A 23,981-nucleotide genomic window follows, 5' to 3' on the forward strand; every position below is an offset into this window, starting at 1 on the left:
AAGGAGGAACTTGAGATTGGCATGTCCATCTCCGAGCCTTCGACCATGATGATCGTGTCGTCAGCATACTGAAGGATGGAAATCCCGGATCCCCCAGAGAGATGTGGGGTAATCCCACGAATGTGGCCAGCAGCCTTGGCCTTATCAAGAATGGTAGCCAGGGCGTCCACCACCATATTGAAGAGGAACGGGAAGAAGGGGTCGCCCTGGCGAACCCCACAAAGGGTAGGGAAGAAGGGGCCAACCTCGCCGTTGATGTTAACCGCCGTGCGACCGCAAGAGACCATTTGCATGACTCTAGTGATCCAGCAGTCATCAAAGCCCTTCCGAAGAAAGACTTCTCTAAGGAAGGTCCAGCTGACCGAGTCATAGGCTTTGTGGAAATCGATCTTCAGAAAAACCGCCTTAAAGCGTTTAGTCCGGACCTCGTGAAGGACCTCATGGAGGACCAAAACACCATCCAGGATATATCGTCCTCTAATGAAGGCCAACTGGTTAGGATGTGTAATCCGGTCAGCCAGCAGGGTCACCCTATTATATCTTTTGATCTTCGTGATCCAGAAACTACTCCATGCATTGGAGGACGGGCAGATGGGGAGGAGGCGGGAATCACGTCAACTCGCAGCGCTGTCGCTAGCCGTGCTGCGTCCTCTCGTCCATTGGTGGAGGACTTTTTCCCCTCGCCGCCATCCTACCTCCACCACTGTAGCGGCATGGCCGGGTCCTCCGCCTCTGACCGCTGTCGACGCAGGCTGAAACTCATCGGGGGTGTGCGGCCGACTGGCAACGAAAGTGGCAGCAATGATCAGGACAAGGCCGCCCAAGAAATGCCAGACATGAAACAAACTGACGGGTTAGTTTTCTGCCTCAACTTTACTTCACCAATAGTTGATTGTAACGTGAATTCTGCTCTTCTTTTAGGTTGTTGGGAGGAGCAACGCTGCCAGCACGCGGCGGACGGAGCGGCTCAAGTGCTTGACGTGGTGCCTGAGCAGGACATCCGTGGTGAGCTGTGTTGTCTTATTATCTTTGCTCTTACTGGTTTGCAATTTGGGGCTTTTAACTTCTCGCGTTTGAACAAAAATGACTGGGAGTGGGGATGGCATGAATAAGTGCAATTTGTGAATTGGCTAAAGCACGGAGGAGAATAACTGACTGTCAATGTGTCAAAAGTTGCTCATATCAACTGAAAATATAGACGTTATAATTTATATTCAGTCATGCAGACATAGCGTTCGTTTCTGTATATGAAAATAGGATTGTCAACGTATGTTATTTGGTTGTGAATAAACTGCATTGTGAATCACTTAAAATGGTCTGCAATAATGACCGTTTCTTCAGAGAACAAGTGAATATGTAGGTTATAGACTTATAGTTCCAAAAGTCACACTGTATCATCAGTTCATCACCCAAGACAACCTGATATTAGGTGAAAAAATTCTCATCTATACTTGGTTCAGTGATACTTTTTCAATTATGCTAAACTTGCATCCTTCTGTCAATAGTTTAGAAATATAGTTATGTTCGTTGATTTCTTAAAGAGTTATCCTACATAAGAAGTGGGTTTTTTCAGGGACTACGCAAGTATAGTTTGTGGAGGATGGTATAGTGATCTGTTTAATTATGGTTCAGGATTTGCTTTTTTTTTCAAAGATAGGCGCATCTCGCATTTTGATACGACGTAGCACAGTTACACTTTACTAACTGTGATATTTTTTCTTCTTAATTTTGTTGATGTATCATTTATTAAACCGATTCAAACTGTAACTATCTGTTGACGCAAGGCTAAAAAAAGTGTGTGGAATTGATTTGTAATCAAATTTTCTCAAGGTAGGGACTTTCTGGAATGTTTGCTGTCTAGAAATTCCTTCCCCAGACCCCACCTTGTGTGGGAGCTTTCAGCAATGGGTATGCCCTTTTTTTAGCTAAATTTCTTTTCAAGCCCACCCCAAAGCTGAAGAAATTGCCTGTTACTTTGGGAGATAGTGGTATTAAATGACCTAAATCTTGCTTCATATACCTTCATACTCTGATACAGTGTTTGACCAAACCCGAAGAATTTTGGAACAAATAAGGTTGTGCCACTTCAGCGCAAGATTTGACAAGGCATGTGGCCACACTAGGAGGTGATGTAGTGCTCGTCTCCTACTAGAGATGGAGAGCCAAGTTGTTTGTGTGCTTTCTATGGTCTATAAGGTTTTCTGAATACATCAGATTTTTTATGTTCGTTTGTAGCTTGAACCTTGTAGATGGTTTCTAGGCTGTAGGTATAATTTTTTCGTGCCAATGGCTGTAACACATGAAAGATCCAACAAGATTTTGAAGCGGCGTCTTGGATCCAGCTGCTGCACACTATTGGCTTCCAAGGCCTTGAAGGAGATCATGTATGTTAGGCTACTGACATGACAAAAATTTCGGTAAAAATTGGCAAAAGTTCACCTTTGGAACTGCTCTTTAAAGTTTTTCTATTCTGCATTAACACTCATGTGGCTACTATTTTGGGAATTCCAAGAGGTTACTATTTCAGATTTGTAATTATTGGGCACATAGTTTGAAGCTTGTATTAGGGCATGTCACCATGGCTAAGCTACTAGCGAATGAAGGAAACTTTGCCATGATTTATGTCGACTCCCTGACTCCCTGTAACATGCATTTTATATTCTTGATTTGGAAAGTTGACTATATGGTCTGCACTTAAATAGTGGATGAAATTATGATCACAGCTTAATTCTGTGTCCTATGGCAAGAAAAAGGGTCATATTTTTCATACCAGTGGTAAGTGGAGAACAACTAATTTTGCTTTTTCTACGTCTGCTCAAATAATGTTTGGTCCCGAATTTGTCGTATAAGAATAAGGTATGTCACTGAAGAACAGAAATGCAACCTTAGTAGCAATACTAACTTATGGCTAAACTATGATAGGTAGTGCAGGCTATAATGACAGGCATTTGCAGACAAGATTGGTGCAATTTCAACCCCGTAAACTTTTCTCAAAAACAAAAACCCGTAAACTGATTGTTGCATAGTTTTTAGTTAGCTTTGAGTACTCTGGACAATATTATGTTCAGTGAGCAAGCTTATGGTGACTGGTTCATCTTCTATTTTATTTAATACTTTGTGCATCTTTTTATTTTTCATCTTAACAACTCAGTATGCTTTTGCTAGGTGCTTTGAACAGAAACAATGGCAATGAGTTCAAGTCGTAGCCAATGAGGAGCACAAGTCAGCATAATGAAAGAGTAGGGAAAATCACAAGAATCATTAATTTGAATGTCCTATTAGTCCAAAATCCGAAATACAGCTAAACATGAGTGTTACCAATCCTTTAAAAGGCAAATGAAGAGCATTGTAAGCACTAGTTTATCCTGTCAAAGGGCTGGGCCAAGATAATGCATATATTACAAAAAAAAAGTAAAATCAATTGAGAGAGGGTAAAAGCCGGATAAATACAACTATAGTGATATCATTGTGTTGTTCCGTGGCAACGCACGGGCATTCGGCTAGTAGGGGTAGTAGATGAACTCACCTTGCAGGTTCACCATTTTATAGACAAAGGTGGCTGGCTACAATCCTTCCTCGACGGACTCGCGCACTAATTTTAAAGTGCGGACTGGGGCAGGAAGTTTTGGACCATGCATGCATAGCTTCAACTAATTTTGGAGTGTGGACTAGGGCAGGAAGTTTTGGACCATGCATGCATAGCTTCAACGTCCGAGAAGTGAGCACTTTCTTAGGGGTCCTAGAAATTAGTTGTCCATTTCACCTGTACAACGTCCACAAGGGCAGATATATTATGACCAACCGTGAAGGAACAAGTGATGTAGCTACACTTGGTAAGATACTTTATAGATAACATCATTTTTGGTCAAATATTGCGGCTGAAAATGTACTTTAAAATTATTTTATATCCGTGCGGAAAAAATGTCTGAAACTTTCACACATTCGTAGGTATATTAGTGTGTGAAGGTTTCAGACATTTTTTCCTCACAGATATAAAAATAACTTTAAAGTACATTTTCAGCCGCAATATTTGACCAAAAATGATGTTATCCAGAAAGTATGTTACCAAGTGCAGCTACACCCTTGTTCCTTCATGGTTGGTCATAGTAGATCTGCCCTTGTGCAAGTTGTACGGGTGAAATGGACAGCTAATTTCTACGACCCCTAAGAAAGTGCTCCGTTCTCGGACGTTAAAGCTATGCATGCATGGTCCAAAACTTCCTGCCTCAGTCCACACTCCAAAATTAGTTGAATCTATGAATGCATGTCTGAAAACTTCCTGCCCCAGTCCGCACTCTACAATTAGTGCGCGAGTCCGTCGAGGAAGGATTGTAGACATCCACCTTTGTCTATAAAATGGTGAACCTGCAAGGCGAGTTCAACTACTACCCCTATAACCACGAAGAAACCTTCTCCACTACGATCTTCTCAAGTGCCTACGGTTCAGAGGTAATGTCGCACGAGATCCTATTGTGTAATTTTCATCATTTGGTCACTCAAAGTACAATCATTTAGCTGTACTATAGATCATGATTCCTATCAACCCACTAAAAAATTGTTCACATTATTAATGCAGATGTTCTTGATCTGGAATGGCTCGCTCACTGGTAGTATTTCTAACTTAATTTGCACTCTTGCTCTAAAAATTATCTTTAGGTAACGATCAGTATCAAACTGACTTACATTTTTTAGATGTCTCGGGAGTGGTCATGTATGTTGGTCCTCTTGAGACAGATTGCTATGCCGCAGATGGCATGAGAGAAGTAGCAATAGTTGCGGGCAATCGCAATATAATTTTTCTCAGAGTTTTTGGAAACACACTTAAGCTATACGAGGAAGATCTCCAGCAAGCAGAGTTCAGCAATGTTGTTTTTGAGGCCTCCGGCATGGAGGTTGATCATACATCTAGTAAGTTTATTACTTTGATTTTATTATGCATCTAATTTTTCTTGCATCTTATTAAGTACTCCCCCGTCTCATAATATGAGAACACTTTTTATACTAGTGTAGTGTCAAAAACGTTCTTATATTATGGGACAAAGGGAGTATCTATGAATGTATATCAGGTTCCCTTCTTGGGACGGACGCATCCACACTCACGTTTGAACACTTCCCAGCACCCTCTGATGGCCCGACGCGCTGTGATTTAGACGGTAACTCTTCATACATACTTTTTTTTTGCAAGTGCATTGTTATGTTATGTCCCACTAAATCTAATTATGTTTGTCTCAGATGTTAGGAAGCAGGGGCAGAGCTTTGTTGGGGCTAAACTGGGCCATGGCTCGCCCAAGTTTTTCACATTTTTTATACCTATATGCTAGCCCACTCAGCCTGTTACAATCCATGAACCGATCGAAGCCTGGTACGACGACACGAGCACAGACAACACGAGCAGCGGCGCCAGCCAGGACTAATGCCGCCTTCGCGTGCATCTCACGCATGTGCAGATCTCGTGACGCACATCGTGCAGATGAGACAACCTCCTCGCCGCTAAACACATGTTTTCTTGCTCCCTGTTGCCTACCGCCCGCCACCATGCAACCTCGCAGTGGCGCCACCTTCCCTCCCCTCCGGCCTCCGCCTTCCGCACTGGCCAGTCCCAGCCTCGGCCGTCGGGATCCTGTCGCGGTGCCGCCCAGATGCCTCCACTGACCGCTGCAATCCACTAAGACTACCGGTCCACAATGGGTGCTGAGTACCACTGTGTTGCCAGGTAATTTCTAATTATCTCTGGAGTTTATATTTCTGTTATTCATTGACCGAAACTGAGCATAATTCATGCATTTTATTATAAATTCATATGTAGAAATAGAAGATAAAGATATATTTTTTTGTTGATAAATTAATGGGTTGTTCATATCTAACGTGTAATTTTTTTGTTAAGTGCATTTTAATGTAAAAAGGTCATTCAAACAACGCGTGATAAGGTAGAGAATAGTATCGTGCCAGTAACATGTTTGTTAACCCGTCAAAAAAAATCGATGAGAAGAAAAGGTACCGAGTAGGCACTAATGCCTAAAAAATGTGTGCATTTCTTTAGCTTGACCCGCCCAACTTTTTCCTTGAAGCCCCGCCACCGTTAGGAGGTACGTGCGTCGAGACCCCTCTATTGGGGATTGTGTTAAGAGGTTGATGCTGATTCGATGGGAACAATACAAAAAGGTCAAGGAGAAACTATGTGAGTGCGTCGAACTGGCTGAAGAACCTGAAGCAAATAAACAAAATACGATAGAGCCAAACATGATGAAAATTATTGGCCGGGCTAGGCAGGCGCGGAAGGGCCCTCTTTGATCAAGACATGGGTGCCCAAGGGTGCTTCTTCAGTGCAACGCTAGTTGCCGCAAGGAGCTTGAAACTTAGTCATATTTTGCTTGGTCTGTAAGATTCTTATTTTGCCACCATATTTATTCATTTAGATGTATTTTTTGTTGGACACAAATATTTACTCTTTCAAAAAATAAGTCTAGGGCAAAATATCAACTCGGCCTACAAATCCCGCAAAAGAAAACTCAGCCTACGAATCGCCCGCAAATATGAAAAGGAAAAAAGGACCCGGCCTATGAATCGCCCGCAAATATTTTTTGATGCAACCAAACTATCTTTATATACATGTTATTTTTACATATACTTGTATATTAGTTGAGATGTGGGCTTACTAGTTTCTTAAAAGGCTTGTTAAACAGAGACACCAATGGTCTTTCCGCAAAAAAAAAAGAGACACCAATGGTCTTAAATGTGGCAGATCTTAGTATGAAGCTTGGCATTACTAATGCAGTTATGCAGATATGATTTTTATGCTTACCGTGGCGCAGAGCTGGGAAGGCTTGAATAGGTCGACGACGGCCCGCGACTCCTGGGTGTGGAGGCCGCCTAGCCCAGCCGCGACCCCCTCGTCGTGCGCCAGGTAAGGCACGGATCCGTCGGCCGCTCCGCTGCACTGCTGCTCTGCTGCCGGCACGAGATGAAGACGGCAAGGCGGGTGACAGGATGAGTAAAAGAAAGAGGAGAACGAGGGAGAACGTGAGACAATAGAGGAGTTGGCACCTTTTTTTTTTATCATGGGGAACAGGGGAATGAGATAAGTTTCATGAGCTCCACCATCGGCGAGCTCCACGATCTGCGGTTGCCCCCGAGCTGACCGACGGTTGCCAGGTCGCTGTCCGGCAGACGGTAGTTGCCATTGAAGGAACCGACGTGGGGGATGGGCGAGGCGGCGCGGCCGTGGGCGGGGGGAAGCGGCGCGACGGAGCTGGGCGAGGCGGCGGAGACGAGGGAGCGGATCGGCTTTCGGCGGCGCGCGAACTGGGGAAGCGGGGGCTTCGGTTTCCTAAAAAAGGGCAACGATCAGCCTCGGTCTACCCGTACCCGTAGCGCACCAGATCGGCCGTACGTCCAGGATTCATTTGACCAGGCCGTCCTTCTCCGTTCTGCTGCAACGGACACTTTTTTACTGTTTGAATCCGTAAGCGAAAGTTCAGCACGATTTGATCCTAGTTTAGAAAAAATAAATTAAATCAGATCCTAGTAACCATGGCGTCTTGGTTACACTGGAGACGGCACGATCTCTGGTGTCTTGGTTACACGGGAGACGTCACTATCTCGGCCGTCTGGACCTGCCCCACCTACTGGTCAGTTTTTTTTTTTTTTTTGAGGGAAGGCCATCATGGCTTGCTTTATTAATTGATCAAAGGCAGTACATCATCCACAAGTACCGGGACTAGGCAGCTCGGCGGCTCCTCAGTCCAACAAATAGAAGTCTTATTACAAAAAGAAAATTGAGCAAGCACATGCGCTGCTTTATTAAGCGTCCGAGAACAATGCTTAAAGACAACCTTCCCGACCGAAGTAGACACATCCAAACATTCCGCAAAGATTGCAGCTGCCGCATCCCACCATATGGATTGTCCGTCACAATAATTTACCACCACTTGTGAGTCCGATTCAGCTTCCACCCGAGGAAATCCCAAAAAGTTAGCAAATATGAGTCCATCCCTCATTGCCATCGCTTCAGCCATCATTGCATCAGCAACATAGTCTAAGAAAATGCATTGTGCTGCGAGGAAGTTACCTTGTCCATCCCTAATCACAGCCGCGGTCGCTCCTCTTCCTTCATCTGGATAGAATGCCGCATCAACATTTAGTTTCACAAACCCAATATCTGGCTTCATCCATCTATGTTGCTTGATCCCCGAACTAGGTAAAGAAGCTTCATGGAAATTATTTGCGATTGCCAACACTGAAGTTCGCCATCGAGTCGCAGGTGGTGGTTTTCCATCATGTGTTAATTCACGTCGTATCCACCATAGATACCAACATGCCACCAAAAGGACTTGTTTCACTGATAGGTTTGGTTTGATCGCTAGCATCATCTCTGCCTGAAGGAGTAAGTGCTCCAGGATTACCGATCCCGAACGATCGACCCCCAACGCTTCCTGAATAATGCTAGTTATTCCAAGTCGCTCCCACAGTTCTCTGGCATTGTCGCATTCAAATAGTAGATGGCGGATGTCTTCTGCAGCCCGGTGACAAATGGGGCAAGCTCCATTGCCTCCCACATGTCTATTAGCGAGTATGGACTTTACAGGGATTATTCCATGCAATGCCCTCCATCCAAAAATCTGAATTTTACGAGGGACTTTTTGCTTCCATAACATTCTCCATACTGCCGGTGTTGTAGAGCCACCTGATCAACGCATTGTGTTTGCATGGCTCTGAAAAGTTTGAATCCATTTGAGTTCTGTAAGCTGACTTCACAGAAAAGTAACCTCGCTGGTCCGGGTGCCAAGCTATAAAATCTTCAAATGCACCATAATTGAGTGGAATTTGGAGGATTCTAGTGCCGTCTACTTGATTGAATATGGTTCTTATCAACTCCTCATCCCACCTCCCCGTCGTTGGATCGATGAGGTCGTTTACCTTGGTTAACAGAGTTTGCCCCCTCAAGGACACAACACGCCTATCCGGGCTCGTTGGGATCCATGGGTCAGACCATATTTGCACATTCTCCCCTGTACCAATTCGCCAAATGTGGCCCAATTTGAAAGTTTCCAGCCCTTTCATGATGCTTTGCCAGGTGAACGACGCTCCATTCTTTAAAGTAGCTTGAAGCAACAAATTATTTGGAAAGTATTTAGCCTTCAGCACTCTCGCACATAAGGAATCAGGGTTGATTATTAATCTCCAGATCTGTTTGGAGAGCATAGCCAGGTTGAAGGAGTAGAGATCTCGAAACCCCATACCACCTTCACATTCCGGATAACATAGTTTCCACCATGAATACCAATGCATTCTTCTATGATCCTCATCATCCCCCCACCAAAATTGTGATATTAGATCTGTGATCTCCTTGCATAACCCTTTAGGCAGACAGAAAACAGACATAGCAAACACTGGGATAGCCTGCGCAATGGATTTTAGCAGTATCTCCTTACCTCCAGTTGATAATTGTTTTTCCATCCATCCCTTCAGTTTCTCCTTAATTCTTTCATAGAAGTGTCTGAAGCAGTCACTCCTGTCTGCTCCTACCATTGCTGGGAGCCCAAGGTATTTATCCGATAAGGCCTCAGTATCAATATGTAATTCCTGACATATCTCAGCCCTCGAAGCCACAGGTGTGTTCGGACTGAAGAAAATGCTACTCTTTGCCGGACTCACCATCTGTCCCGAGCTTTGGCAGTAGGCTTCTAGAACATGCTGTAAGGAAGCTGCATTTAACACATCTGCTTTCATGAGAATCAAAGAATCATCAGCGAATAAAAGGTGTGATACTGATGGTGCATTCCTGCACACTCTGATTCCCTCTGTGCCACCAGCTTCTTCTTCAAACTGCAATAGACTAGAAAGACCTTCTGCACATAAAAGAAAAAGGTAGGGGGATAGGGGATCCCCCTGCCTGATGCCCCTGCCTGGAACCAACACATCTGTCTCCTGTGAGTTAAATCTAACTCTATATTTAACTGAACTCACACATGCCATCATCATTTCAGTCCATTGTTCATGAAACCCTAGCTTCACCATCATATCATGTAAGAATGCCCACTCAACTCTGTCATATGCCTTATGCATGTCCAACTTCACTGCACATAACCCAGTTCGGCTAGATCTTGTATTCTTGATTTTGTGCACACATTCATAGGCAATCAGGATGTTATCTGTTATCATCCTACCAGGAACAAAGGCACTTTGTGTGGGAGATATTATATAAGGTAGGATACTCTTTAGTCGTGAAGCTAGAATCTTTGAAATAATCTTATATAAGACATTACATAAACTGATGGGCCTAAATTGAGTTACCAGCTCCGGGTTCTCCACCTTTGGAATCATAACAATTGTTGTACTGTTCCATTCTTCCGGGATCTGTCTTGCATTAATAGCAAGCAATACCTCCTGAGTAATCTCCTCTCCAAGAATATGCCAATACTTTTTGAAAAATATTGCATGAAGCCCATCCGGTCCTGGAGCCTTCAAATCTCCTATACTGAATACAACTTTTTTGACATCATCAACCGTATATGGAGCCATCAAGAAAGTATTCATTTGATATGTCACCTTCGGTTGAACTTTGTCCAACAAACTTGGATCTGTATGCTGAACCTCAGACGTGAATAAATGTGAGAAGTAGTTCTGCACATGTTGATTTAGTTCAGCCATACCTTCTATCCAGTCGCCTCCCTCCCTTTTTAATTACTTAATGAAATTTCTTTTCCTCCTGGCAGATGCAAAGGCCTGAAAAAATGCTGTGTTTCTGTCCCCACTCATGAGCCATGTTGCGCGTGACCTTTGCCTGGACTGAATCTCCTCAAGTTCTAGCAGGTACTCAATTAACTCAGCTAGTTCTTTCCTCTTTGCTTCGTTCTCATCACTCATTGGCACCGCCATTACTCTCTCAAGGTCTCTCTGAGCTCTCCTCAACCTCTTTTTTGGTTTCTTCAGGACCCGTTGGTCCCAATCATGAAATCGCTCATGCATCTTATTTAGCTTCTCATATATGCCGTGAGCATTAGGATCTGCCTCTACTTTCTCCCACACCTCCCGAACAGTAGCATCAAAAGTTTCTTCTCTCAACCACCGTGCCTCAAATCTTTTCACTTTTGCATTGTGCCCACCCGTGGCACCACTAAAGTAGTCTGTATCTAAGCACAGTGGCCTATGATCCGAATGGTTGTATTCCATGTTCTGGAGCGAAGCATTAGGCAACATTGCAGTCCAGCCATCATTTGCCAAGCCTCTATCCAATCTCTCCCTTATTCTTCCCCTGAACCATGTAAATGGTTCTCCAGTATACCCAATATCATGCAGTTCACAGTCGTCAATAGCCTCTTGGAACGCTTGCACGTATTGTATGGGCCTTGGGTTCCCCCCTCCTTCTCATGAAGAAATTGTATTTCATTCAGGTCACCTAGAAGGAGCCACGACAAGTTATTATTTTGATGCAATTGTCTCATGCGGGTCCAGGTTCTGTGTTTATTCTCCCATATGAACTCACCATACATCCCAGTCAAACGCCAACTAAGATTATTATTGCCTTCAATCCTTACATCAATGTACATAGGGTCAAGAGCTAAAGTATGCACTTTAACCGAATTTTTCCAGAAGAGCACTAATCCACCCTTTCTACCATCACTAACACAAACCAATTTTTGGTCCATCTTAAGCCTACGCCTCAAACATTCTGCCGGATGAGTATCAAGGTGTGTCTCCGACAAAAACATCACCTCGGGGTCACATCTTCGCTGGACATCCAGCAAAGCACGAATTGCCGGGGCGTTCCCGAGCCCATGGCAATTCCAGGATAAGATTTTCATTGCGCCCGGCGACCCTCCTCACTGGAGGACGCCGATAAATCAGGATTTTTGCTGTTATCTGAACTCTCCACTGCCTCTCCATCATGAGCTTTATACTTCTTCCTGTTTGCATTTTTCTGTGGTGTACCAATGGGTTCAGTCTCCACTCTCACAGTTCCATCCTCAATGCGACCCACCAGTTCCGTCACCCCTGGTGATTTGTCTGGCACAACTGGGACCACAACTAGTGTATTTGCGGCTGATGCACTCACTGCAACTGCCGAGTCCACCGCCACTCTTTTCCCCAAAACGTTCCCGCCATCTTCATTCATATGGTCATGTTCTTCTCCCTCCCCTGTTGCCATCCGATCAACATTTTCTCTGTGGAAAAGAGCATCGTGACGCCAACTTGTCATGTTGCTTCTTTCGGTGACTGGGTTTACATCTCCTCTACCACGCCCAGGACTAGAAGAGCTATCCCCTCTTCCCATATCCCCTCTGCCCCTTCCATTATTTCTTCCAGTGCCCCGTCCACGACCGCGTCCTCTTCCTCCATCAACTAACATGAAGTCACCCCACTCCAGTTTATTAACATCATGCTCTCCAGATCCACACTCCTCATGCCAATGACCCAACATACCACAGTTGCCACAGAATATGGGGATTTTCTCATACTGAACCTGATAGTAATCCGTTTTCTCACCTTTAGTCACAGACACAAATCTGAGAAGCTTTTTCCCAACATTCAATTCCACCTTAACTCTTACGAACTCCCCTACAAACCCTGCTGGCAGTGTAGTCTAAACTTCCATAATTCTGCCCATTCTTCTGCACATGCCTCTAATAGCTGCCGGAAAGAGGAAATTATCCGGTAGTTTGAGGATTCTCGCCCAGACAGCAATCGTATCAAGCTTTATCGATCTAGGGTTTGTGAATCCATCATATTCCACTAACATCACTCCCTGATCTCGAAAAAGCCACGGCCCCATGTTCATGGCCGTGTTCCAATCCCCTAAGCATCCAAACTGCACCGTAAAGAGGTTGTCCTCAACCTTACGCCAACTAACAGTTCTTGCGGGGTTCCAGGCTGCTCGCATGTCGGAGTAGAGCGCCGACGGGCTAAAACTCTTCTCTGTATGCACCTTTGCGATCGCGAGCCACTTTGCCGCCACCGGTTCATCCTTGAATTCCTCCTCCCATACAAACTTGTCCTCCTCTTCCTCCTGTAGATCCAACCTTCTAAGAAGTTCTTCGACCGGCTCTTTTCCTTTCCGAGATCCCCCCGGGGCATCTTGCGGCGCCATCCGATCTCCTCCAAACCCTAGTCGCACGCCAGGGGAAGCTTCCAAACCCCCGCACAAGACTCAAAACCCTGACTGGATCAAGGGCGATCAGAGAGGGAGCGAGGCGTGGGAGGGATCGTGAAATCTGGCTAGAGATTAGATACTCACGGCGGACACGCCGCCGGAGGAGCTCGAAACCCTAGTCGCAGGACCTAGGGGAAAAAAAAACCCGTGGCAATCCTGACGTTGGTAGCACGGCGGCATTCTGGTCAGTTTTGTTGATTGGCCAAGTGCCAAATGGTAGTCTCCATCAGCCTTGGCGTTTAGGTCCAAGACCGCCTCAGCTTCCTACGTGTGTGTGTATACGTACAACTTTACTTTTGTGCTTCTTTGAAACAGTATGAAGTCCAAGAAGAAATAGATAAAACCGCATGTGGTGTCTCACGTGTGGCCACAATACAAAGTATCTCGTGACGACAGATTGTTGTATTTTAGCATCTCTTACCTAGTATACATACTGGTTTTTATGGGAGCATGATATTGGTTTAGAGCACATGGCATTCGGATTTGTCAGTCTGAAGGTATAGGACCGATATAAAAGATGCGGCTAATCGTGTTTTCATAATGATCCGGCCTTTTGTCTGGATTTATAGGAGGCGTTTAAGGAGTTCGACTGAGCGAGCGAGCGGCACATTCAAGACACACCAGGCCACACGAGGCGTCGCATAGAACATAGTCGCGTGCACTCGCTAGTCGACTGACACTCGACTGGCAGCTGCTCACTCTGCCCAAAGCCCTAGCCGCCCATCCCCTTCCTCCCAACCAGGCGGCGCCACACCTCATGGACAAGATCCTGGAGAACATCTTCCTCCGCCTGCCCGATCTGGTCGGGTTGGCTCGCGTCTCAACCGCCTGCCCCCATTTCTGCCGCATCATCTCCGAGCACTCATTCCTCTGCCGCTACCGCAAACGCCACCCGCCACCGCTCCTCAGACTCGTCGACGACAAAGGTGGCTTCAAGCCTGCACATGCGCCGCACCCCCTCCGCCCCGCTCGCTCGTGCCCTCGCTGATGCCGCGGATTTCACACACTCCTTCGTCCCCAAGCCCAGCGATGGAAGCTTCCTGTATCCCCATGACGTCTGGGTTCTCCTTGAGGGCAGCGCATTTTGGGAAATTATCACAACCCTCGTGGTGTGTGATCCATTGTCACGGCGTTACGTGCTTCTTTCACCCTTACCGAGGGATCTGGCAGTCCAGGAAGCTTCATCCTTGCTCCCCTAGGTAAGGACGAGGATGAGGCGTTGTTCAAGGTGATATGCATGGCCAACTACAAAAGCAAGTTGGTCGCGTTTGTGTTCTCGTCTGGCACTCAACAATGGTGTGCAGCTGCAAGTATCATTTGGAGATCTTTGAACATGACCTGTCCCAGTAAAGGATGCCGTGGCTTTGCCGGTTTCAGACTTGCGCATGGATGCTTCTACACGACATCGCCCTGGATGGACAAGTTGCTCGTGCTAGACACACGAACAATGGAGTTTTACAATCGACGATCGCACTGGCTATCATGTTCTTGCCAGAGATGATCATGCGTTCAGAATTTAGCCTGGCCAGAACAACAGTTTGCCTGCCATTGTGGTGGGTAGAGAAGGATCCCTTGAGATATTGTCACTTGTTGTTGATCACATGCCAAATAGCTTAGGACCCCTTACCCGAGATCACCCGGTTTTAGCACCGACACTTATGTTGACATTACACTCGCCTTCCTGTGTGCCACCATCAATATTTACTCCTTGGAAGGTCATCCACAGGTCATGTCATCTCAATATATGCCAGCTTTTGACAACTCCACCAATTGAACCTCGCATGTTTTTTCTTCTGACTTTCAAATTTGAATGTATTATATATCTTTTGAAACAAAAAGTTCAATTTATGTTTCATTTGCATTTCTATTCCTTTCGACGAGGACTTTGAAAGAATATCCCTTTTGAATAAGTTTTGATAAGCTTTTAAAGCTTCACCAAGTTTTAACTATTAAAACTAATAATCGTAATATTAAGTTTTACCAAGTTAGCACTAACTTTTACCAAAATCCATTCTTTTTAGCGTTTTAGGGTTTAGGCTTTAGGGCATAGGGTTTTAGATTTAGGATGCACGTTTTAAGTTTTAGTATTTGAAATTTGTTTAATTTATTATTTGTTTTGTCAAGTTTTGATAGTTGAAACTTGCTGAAGTTTTAAAAACATATTAGAAAAACAACCTTCTTTCAAAGTGGACTTTTGTAATAGACTCAAATTTGAAAGTCAAAAGAAGAAGCATGTGAGGCTCAATGGGTAGAGCTGTCAAAAGCTGACATGCATTGACCACATCTAAGGTAATGAAGGACTAAACCACATACATACACCAAACCAGTTTCCAAGCCGCGAGGCAACCAGACAACATACAATCTGCATGCCTCCGCCCATGCATGACACAAATCCTCTCTCACTAAAAGTGGGCAAAAATAATTGAGTGGGTTGGCTTGCCAAAAAGTTGCTCATCCAAGCAGGCACCTAAAGCACAGTCAACTTCGACATTTTTGAATGGACAGGTGAGGGCTCTGATCCAAACATCCCATAAACTTTTCAAAAGATAGCCATTTGTAATCATTGAGAATGATGGACATTTCAGAAGAGAGAACGGTGTGTTGCTATTGCTAGGGCTGAGCATCTCCAGCAGAGCCCTAAAAACACATCCTTGTTAAAAAAACTGGTTTTTAGGCACTTGGAGAAAAAGTCCCCCAACAAGCAATCCTATAGCTGTAGAGTGCCCTAAAATATTAGGCTGTGCCCATAACATTGCTATAAACGATGCATATTTGCATCACCGCTAGCAGCTTTCCCAAAAACCAAAACCAAGCACCAAACTTGAAACTGAAACTTCACCGCCGCCAAACCTCCCCACCTCACTGCATGTTCCATCGGCTGAGACACCTTCTGCGACCCCTCTGTGGTCGCGGAAGCTCGGAAGACCGTAGTCGACTACAGTCAAATCAACTGCCTCCCCCTTTTCGGCGGCCGAAATTGTCGCCGCGACACCGCCGTCGGCCGCTGAGGTCGATTAGCTGCCACAAGACCTCCAATCGACTGGCGTGGCCACCTCGAGCCACGGCTCTGTCAAAGTTCTCGACGCTTGGGTGGCGGGGTGTCGTCGGATTTGGTTGCAGCCGGGCTCCCCCTAGCCCTGATCCCTCCTGACACCATTCCTAGGCGGCCTGATGATCGTCTCGTCCCCCAACAAGCTACTCCAGCCGAACTGAGCTCCGTGCCCCAACGATCGCCGGATCTGCTTCCCAGCCTGCCCTTGAGAGTACCCAAGCTGAAACTTATAGGTCAGCAATTTTTGGTCTGCTGGAAAAGCAGAAAATTCTCTTGTGAGAGTTTTTTTTGGGCTACTGTTAGAATGCTCTTGACTCCCATTGTTTGGAAAGACGCGTGGGCTGTATAGCGATGTTTTGTGGTGAAGGAAATGTAAAATCATGATCCGCTTTCGTCTTGCGTGAAGTCAACAGAGTATATGAATCAAGTTAGCAAACCGCGTCATTTGACCATGGCGAAAGATTAACAGAACCGCACCACCAAAGGCTACCGTGGCAATCACGGCTCAGGGTGGACGCGGTCCGGTCCGGTCCGGGCTTTGACCGAGCCAGCCTTTGGACCGGCCGCGGCCGGTCCGGTCCGGACCGGACCGAGGTGGCCAGCGAGCCTAATTTTCAAGACCGGACCGAAAGGAGCAAAGCTCGGTCAGCCCGAATGGACCGAAAGGGACCGATGGCTGGGACTCTGTTTAGGCTGTTTTCCAGCCTGAAAGTGTTTTGTTGGCCATTGTTTAGTCCTGGGAGTGCTCTATTAAGCGTTTTGGCCATTATTTAGGAGTGCCCTGTCCAAATTTAGTGAGGGCTCTGTTTCTGTATAATGACTAGTATGGCATAACTAAATTTGGACAACATTTTATTTGTATTTTGGACATCAAAACAATTGAGTTTGAGAGGAACAATATCACAAAAATCACATGCACAAACATTGACCACAGCCACAAACATTGATCACAGCCACAAACAGCCACAAATTTTGGACCAAAACAGCATGAATATGACAGCCACAAACAACTAATTTGAACAACAAGCACTGGACTAAATTTGGACAACAAGAATAACTAAATTTGGACAACATTTCCTTTGTTTTTTGGACATCCACAAACTGATTTTGACACGAAAAATGGCACAGATAAGGTTAAGCACAAATATCACATCCACAAACATAAGGTCTTATCATCATTGAACGACACGATTACAAACTTGCAATAACAACTCCAAGTCCATGGCAATTGACAATTTGAACATAACACAAATGAGAGGTTCATCTCCAAGCTAGCAGTGACAATTCATAGTTCATGACAAACATAACAGAAATGCAAAAGTAGCCTTCACATGAGAAAGATCACTTTGACATTCATCTCCAAAATAGCAAGATCAACATCCACATGATGAATGTCTACAAGTAAGATAAGCAACATTCACATAAATAATATTTGGTATCGTATGACAAGTGAAATATGTAGGAAGAATAGTTACCAATCGTTCATCTCCTCCACCACAGTGGGTAACTTGATGTTCTCAACACCATCCTCTTCATTCTCATCCCTCGTGTAAGGCCCCGGATTCGATGCGCCCGGTGTCACCCAGTTATTCGCCATCATTGCCATGTCTTTTGCTTGCGTGTTGCATTTTATCATGTCATCATGTGCATTTCACTTTGCATACATGTTCGTTTCATGCATCCGAGCATTTCCCCGTTGTCCGTTTTGCAATCCGGCGCTCCTATGTCTTCCGGCGTCCCCTTTTTGCCTCTCGTTGTAAGCGGGTGTTAAACGTTCTCGAAATGGACCGAGTCTTGCCAGGCGGCCTTAGTATAGCACCGGTAGACCGCCTGTCAAGTTTCGTGTCATTTGGAGGTCGTTTGCTACCCCAACGGTTAACCGCGTAGCCCGAAACCCCTCTTTCTCTTTGCAGCCCAACACCCATCCAAAGTGGCCCAAAAACCCATCTAACTCCCCTCCATGCTCTCAGTCGTTCGATCACGATCGCGTGGCCGAAAACCGTGCCTCATTTGGACTCTCCTAGCTCCCTCTACCTATATAAAGGCCCTCCCCTTCCATTTTCGCGGATGAAACCCTAAATCTCCTCCCTCTCCGCGCCGGACACGTCCGCCCCCGGCCGGACATGTCTGCCGCCGACTCCCCAGCCAATCGAAGCGTGCCACGTCGCCGCCGCCGGCTCCCTCTCTCTCCTCCGCCGCCAGGGCCCGCGCGGCCCAGATCCGGCCCGCGGGGCCTGCACCGCACCCGCCGCCGCCCGTCCGCGCCGCCGCCTGGGCCCGAAGCCGCGCCGCCGCCTTCGCCCGAGCTCGCCGAGCTCCCGCCGCCGCCTCCCGTCGACTGCCGTGCCCGGCCCCGAGCGCCGCCGCCTCGCCTCCTCCCGTGCCTGCCGCGGCCGCCGCTCGCCGGCGCCGCCCGCGCCCGGAGCGCGCCGCCCCGCCCATTCGCCGGTGACCCGAGCCCCTGCTCCGGCCACCGCGGCTCCGCCCGCTGGCGCCCGTCCACCGCCCCGGGTTCCTCTCCTCCGTCGGCGCCGCCCCGGCCGAGCTGCGCCGCCGCGCCTCCCCGGCCTCGCCCCGAACGGATCCGGCCGGATCCCGGCCTCCCCGAGTGCCTCCGGCCACCTCCTCCCCGAACTCCGGCGAACCTCGTGAAACGCGCCCTGGATCCAGATCTAAACCGAGAGGTTGACCCCCGAAATCTGCTGTCCCCGAATATTTTACATTATCATGCCATGTTCATCACATCGTATCTCTGCATCCGTAGCTCCGTTTTGTGCGTGTAATATGTCAAATTGTTCGTCTCAACGAGTACTTCATTTCATTCCATTGCATCAGGTTCATTTGAGCTCATCTTGATGCCTGAATCATCCTTGCAAGAGTGCTTCATAATGTTTTCTGTTGTCTGTTATTAGAACTAGCTCTTTTGTCATTTTTGCCATGATTGATGTGTGCATCCTATGAGGTTGATGTCTACATGTGTTTTGATCTATGCCATGTCTTCTTTACAGTGGTGTATGCCATGTATTTTTGTGATCAATGTGGTGACTAGCACAAGCATGCAAACTAGGCTTCGTGATATTACTGATTTCAGTCCCTGTTCTGCTGTTATTTTGATGCCATGTAAACATGATGCTACAGAGAGATCCATGCATATTTTAAGATATACTTCACTAAGGATGTTTTGAACATATGGTTATCCTCTAGCCATTAATGCCCATGTTTGTAATTATGAAGTAGTCTAGCATGTCATTTTCGTGCTCTACTTTTGCTACAAAATGTTTCCTGGCAGATTGTTTACATGTTATTCAATTTTGCCAAAGTTGTTGTAGTTGAGCCTTGCATGCTATGAACTTGTTCTTGCCTTGGTTTGTTTCATAAACATGTCTTCTTGCTGATGCTATGCTTATCTTGTCATGCAATGACTTGTGGTGAGTGAATCGACCTTGTTAAGTAGTGTACTTGCTGTTGCTGTTTTGCTAGGCTGAATCTGTTATTTCGTGATGCTATATAAACATGTTGCTACTAGTCATTCTATGCATAATCTGGAGATGTTCACTAAATATGTTTTGTTCTACATGTCATGCTCTATCCATCCATGCCCATGGTTGCATTTATAGCTTGTTGTAGCTTGTTCAGTTCTTGCTCCTAAGTTTCTTGATAATGTTGCTGTCAGCCTGTTAACATTAAGTTCAGTTGTTGCCATGATTGTTGCTAGTGTTCCATGCACCCTATGACCTTGCTCTTGCCATGCTTAGCTTCACAAACATGTCTTTTTACTGGTGGGTGCCTTGCCATGCCATTTATTGCTCTGTGGTGAGTGGTACAAGATCATCTACATGCCTTCGTATCGTTGTTTCTGCCATGTTTGAATCTGTAGTATAACTTGCCATGTTTACATGGGTTCCATCATATTTTCTGATTCTTTTTGGCTTATGGTCAGTAAGGGACTTTTGTTCTATGCAATTAGTAGATTCATGCCATGCCTTTGTTTGCCATGATAAGTTCCTGTAACATGTTGTTTGATAGCTCTAAACATTGCAACCTGATGTTATTTTCTGCAAAGTCTGAACTGTTATTATTTGCAATCTTACCATGTGTGTTTGAGCATGTTCTAGTGATTTCTGGAGATAGCTCAGTGTTCATGTTTTATAATTATTTATCTGTACATCATGTCCATGTATTTTGTTTTCTTGTTGAGGTGCTGTAGCATGTTGTTTTGATGCTTGCAAGATGCCTAGTTGCTGTTTTGGACAGATTGTTGCTATAACTTGTTTCATGTGTGTGTGCTGAACCGTTGCTCCGTTTTGAGTGTGCTCTATATGAAACTTGCTTGATTTCACATATAGTTTCATATTATCATGGTGCATCCTTGTTTTGGTGTGTTTGCTTGATGTTTGTATGCATTTTGCATCAATGCCATGTTTAACTTGTTTTGCTCATATCTTCTAGGCCGTAGCTCCGAATTAAACAAACTTTATATGTAACTTGACTAGAATCTCGTGTAGATCATCTTTGTGAATCTTAACTTGCTGTTTAACAACTGGAACATAAGGTTTGTTCATATCTGGACCAATTTCGAAATATGCATATCAGGACTTACCGGAATTGTTATGTTGTTCCCGGCCTCATTTAAACTTGCCTTGGTGTGTTGCTCTTGTTTGCATCATCTCTTGCCATGTGTAGCTTCATGTAGGCTTGTCATGCATCATGCTTGTTTGGCATCATGTCTTGATCATGTGTGGTGTGTTTATCGTGTTGTGTGCTTCTTCTCGATAGTTCCTGTTTCGTTGCGATCGTGAGGATTCGTTCGTCTACGCTTGGTTCATCTTCGTGGCTTCATCTTCTTCATGGACTCGTTCTTCTTCCTAGTGGGATTTCAGGCAAGATGAGCTCTACCCTGGATCTCACTACTATCATTGCTATGCTAGTTTCTTCGTTCTATCGCTATGCCGCGTTACCTATCTTTTCCTCATCAAGCCTCCCATATTGCCACGAACCTCTAACCTTTGACACCTTTCCTATGCAAACCGTTGCTTGGCTATGTTACCGCTTTTGCTCAGCCCTCTTATAGCGTTGCTAGTTGCAGGTGAAGTTGAAGATTGCTCCATGGTGGACAGGATTTATGTTTGGGATATCACAATATCTCTTATATTATTAATGCATCTATATACTTGGTAAAGGGTGGAAGACTCGGCCTTATGCCTGGTGTTTTGTTCCACTCTTGCAACCCTAGTTTCCGTCATACCGGTGTTATGTTCCCGGATTTTGCGTTCCTTACGCGGTCGGGTGATTTATGGGACCCCCTTGACAGTTCGCTTTGAATAAAACTCCTCCAGTAAGGCCCAACCTTGGTTTTACCATTTGCCTCACCACCACCTATACCTTTCCCTTGGGTCGGCCAACCCGAGGGTCATCTTTATTTTAGCCCCCCCGGGCCAGTGCTTGTTGAAGTGTTGGTCCGAACTGATTAGACTGCGGGGCCCCCTCGAGGAAACTCGAGGTTTGGTTTTACTCGTAGGATGTCTCATCCGGTGTTGCCCTGAGAACGAGATATGTGCAGCTCCTATCGGGATTGTCGGCGCATCGGGCGGCTTTGCTGGTCTTGTTTTACCATTGTCGAAATGTCTTGTAAACCGGGATTCCGAGTCTGATCGGGTCTTCCTGGGAGAAGCTATATCCTTCGTTGATCGCGAGAGCTTATCATGGGCTAAGTTGGGACACCCCTGCAGGGTATAATCTTTCGAAAGACGTGCCTGCGGTTATAGGCAGATGGGAATTTGTTAATGTCCGGTTGTAGATAAGTTGACACCAGATCCAAATTAAAACGCATCAACCGCGTGTGTAGCCGTGATGGTCTCTTTTCGGCGGAGTCTGGGAAGTGAACACGGTTTCTGGGTTATGGTTGACGTAAGTAGGAGTTCAGGATCACTTCTTGATCATTGCTAGCTTCATGACCGTTCCTTTTGCTCTCTTCTCGCTCTTATTTGCGTATGCTAGCCACCATATATGCTTAGTCACTGCTGCAGCCTCACCACTTTACCCCTTCCTTTCCCTTTAAGCTTTGCTAGTCTTGATACCCATGGTAATGGGATTGCTGAGTCCTCGTGGCTCACAATTACTACAACAACAGTTGCAGGTACAGGTTTATGCGATGATCTTGACACGAGAGCGATGTTTGCTTGATTTGGAGTTCTTCTTCTGCTCCGTCTTCGATCAGGGGATAGGTTCCAGGTCGACAGCCTGGGCTAGCAGGGTGGATGTCGTTTGAGTTTATGTTTGTGTTTCATCCGTAGTCGGATGTTGATCTTATGTTTTGTGATGTTGTATTCGAGTGGCATTGTATGCCTTTTGTATGTATCCCCATCCATTATGTAATGTTGATGTAATGATATCCACCTTGCAAAAGCGTTTCAATATGTGGGTCTATCCTTGGTGGGACCTTCGAGTTCCTTTTGGATAGGGTCGCATATTGGGCGTGACAAGTTGGTATTAGAGCCTCGACCGACCCTAGGAGCCCCCTTGATTGATTGTGTAGTTTGGCCGTTGTCGAGTCTAGAAGAAAACTGTTTTCGGAGTCTAGTTATATCGGAGAGTAGGAATTCTTTTTACTCCTCAGCCCCTTCGTCGCTCTGGTAAGGAATCTTGACGTAGGTGTTTTGAATTACTTCTCTTCCCTTACAAACTTTCTTTAGGATCACGCAGTTGGTTTTCCGATCGTTGGTTCTCAGCTCTTTTGATCCGGTGCATTTCTCGTCAGTTGACTCGAGCCTCTTCATCTTTGCGAGTTCAATCCTCAGTTGTTTTCTTTTCCCACCCACCCACCCTTCTTATTCTCGGAACCAGAGTCCGTAATCAAGTATCCATCCTACTCGTGCAAAGCCTTTGCTTTCTTTCCTCAATGATTTCAACCGGTGTTTTCTCTTCAAGTTATTCGTCGGTCCCCCCTTCAAAGTTGCCTTTGTTTTCCCGACCTCCCAACCCTTTTTCTTCCCGGAGTCTGAGTCTGTTTCGAGCATCAATTTCATTCGTGTGGAGCCTCTTCAGTCTTCCCTCAATCATTTCAACCGGTGAATTCTCGTCTTGTTCGTCATTCTTCATCCCTTTCTTTTTCCGGTGGACTCAATTCATGTTTTTCGGATTGATCATATTCTCTCCCTTGGATCAAGTGTTCTCCTTGCTCGTTCCCCTCTCGCCAGTTTATCCTTCCGGAGTGTTCAAGACATCTCAGGAGATTCGCCTGTGTTTGAATTAATTCGAGGTTATCACCTTATTCCAAATATTTCAATTGTTCCGGTGCATCATCTACCTCTTCAACAATCCTTTCCAACAATGTTTTCTTTTAGTCGGCCCTAACCCACAGGTCTTTTCCAGGATCTTACCTGACTCTTCTAATTTTCCTCGGAGTTATTCTCAAATTCTTTTCAAAGTGTGATGTAAGTATGAATTTCATCAGTCAGATGCCTTTCCAAGACCGCGTTCAAATTCTTTTCATTGTTGGCTCAACCTCTTTGCTTTTCATTCTTCCGGAGTATCTCAGTAATTTTTGTGGTGTTTCTTGTCATCATTTGAAGATTGAAGAAGAGTTTTCCTCTCAATCTTGTCCGTTCTCTCGAAGATTCGCGGTTCTAGCTTCTTGCTATCCTATCAAATTATTTCAGTTTGTCAGATATTCTTTTCTTACCCATCCGGAGTATGTCAGAAGTTGATTTCTATTTCTTTTCACCGGAGGCCATCGTTCCAGAAGAATTCTTCATCCTCACATTTCAGTTACCATTATCC

The sequence above is a fragment of the Triticum aestivum genome, chromosome 6B (assembly GCF_018294505.1).
Source record: "Triticum aestivum cultivar Chinese Spring chromosome 6B, IWGSC CS RefSeq v2.1, whole genome shotgun sequence".
In the NCBI taxonomy this organism is placed as follows: Eukaryota; Viridiplantae; Streptophyta; class Magnoliopsida; order Poales; family Poaceae; genus Triticum; species Triticum aestivum.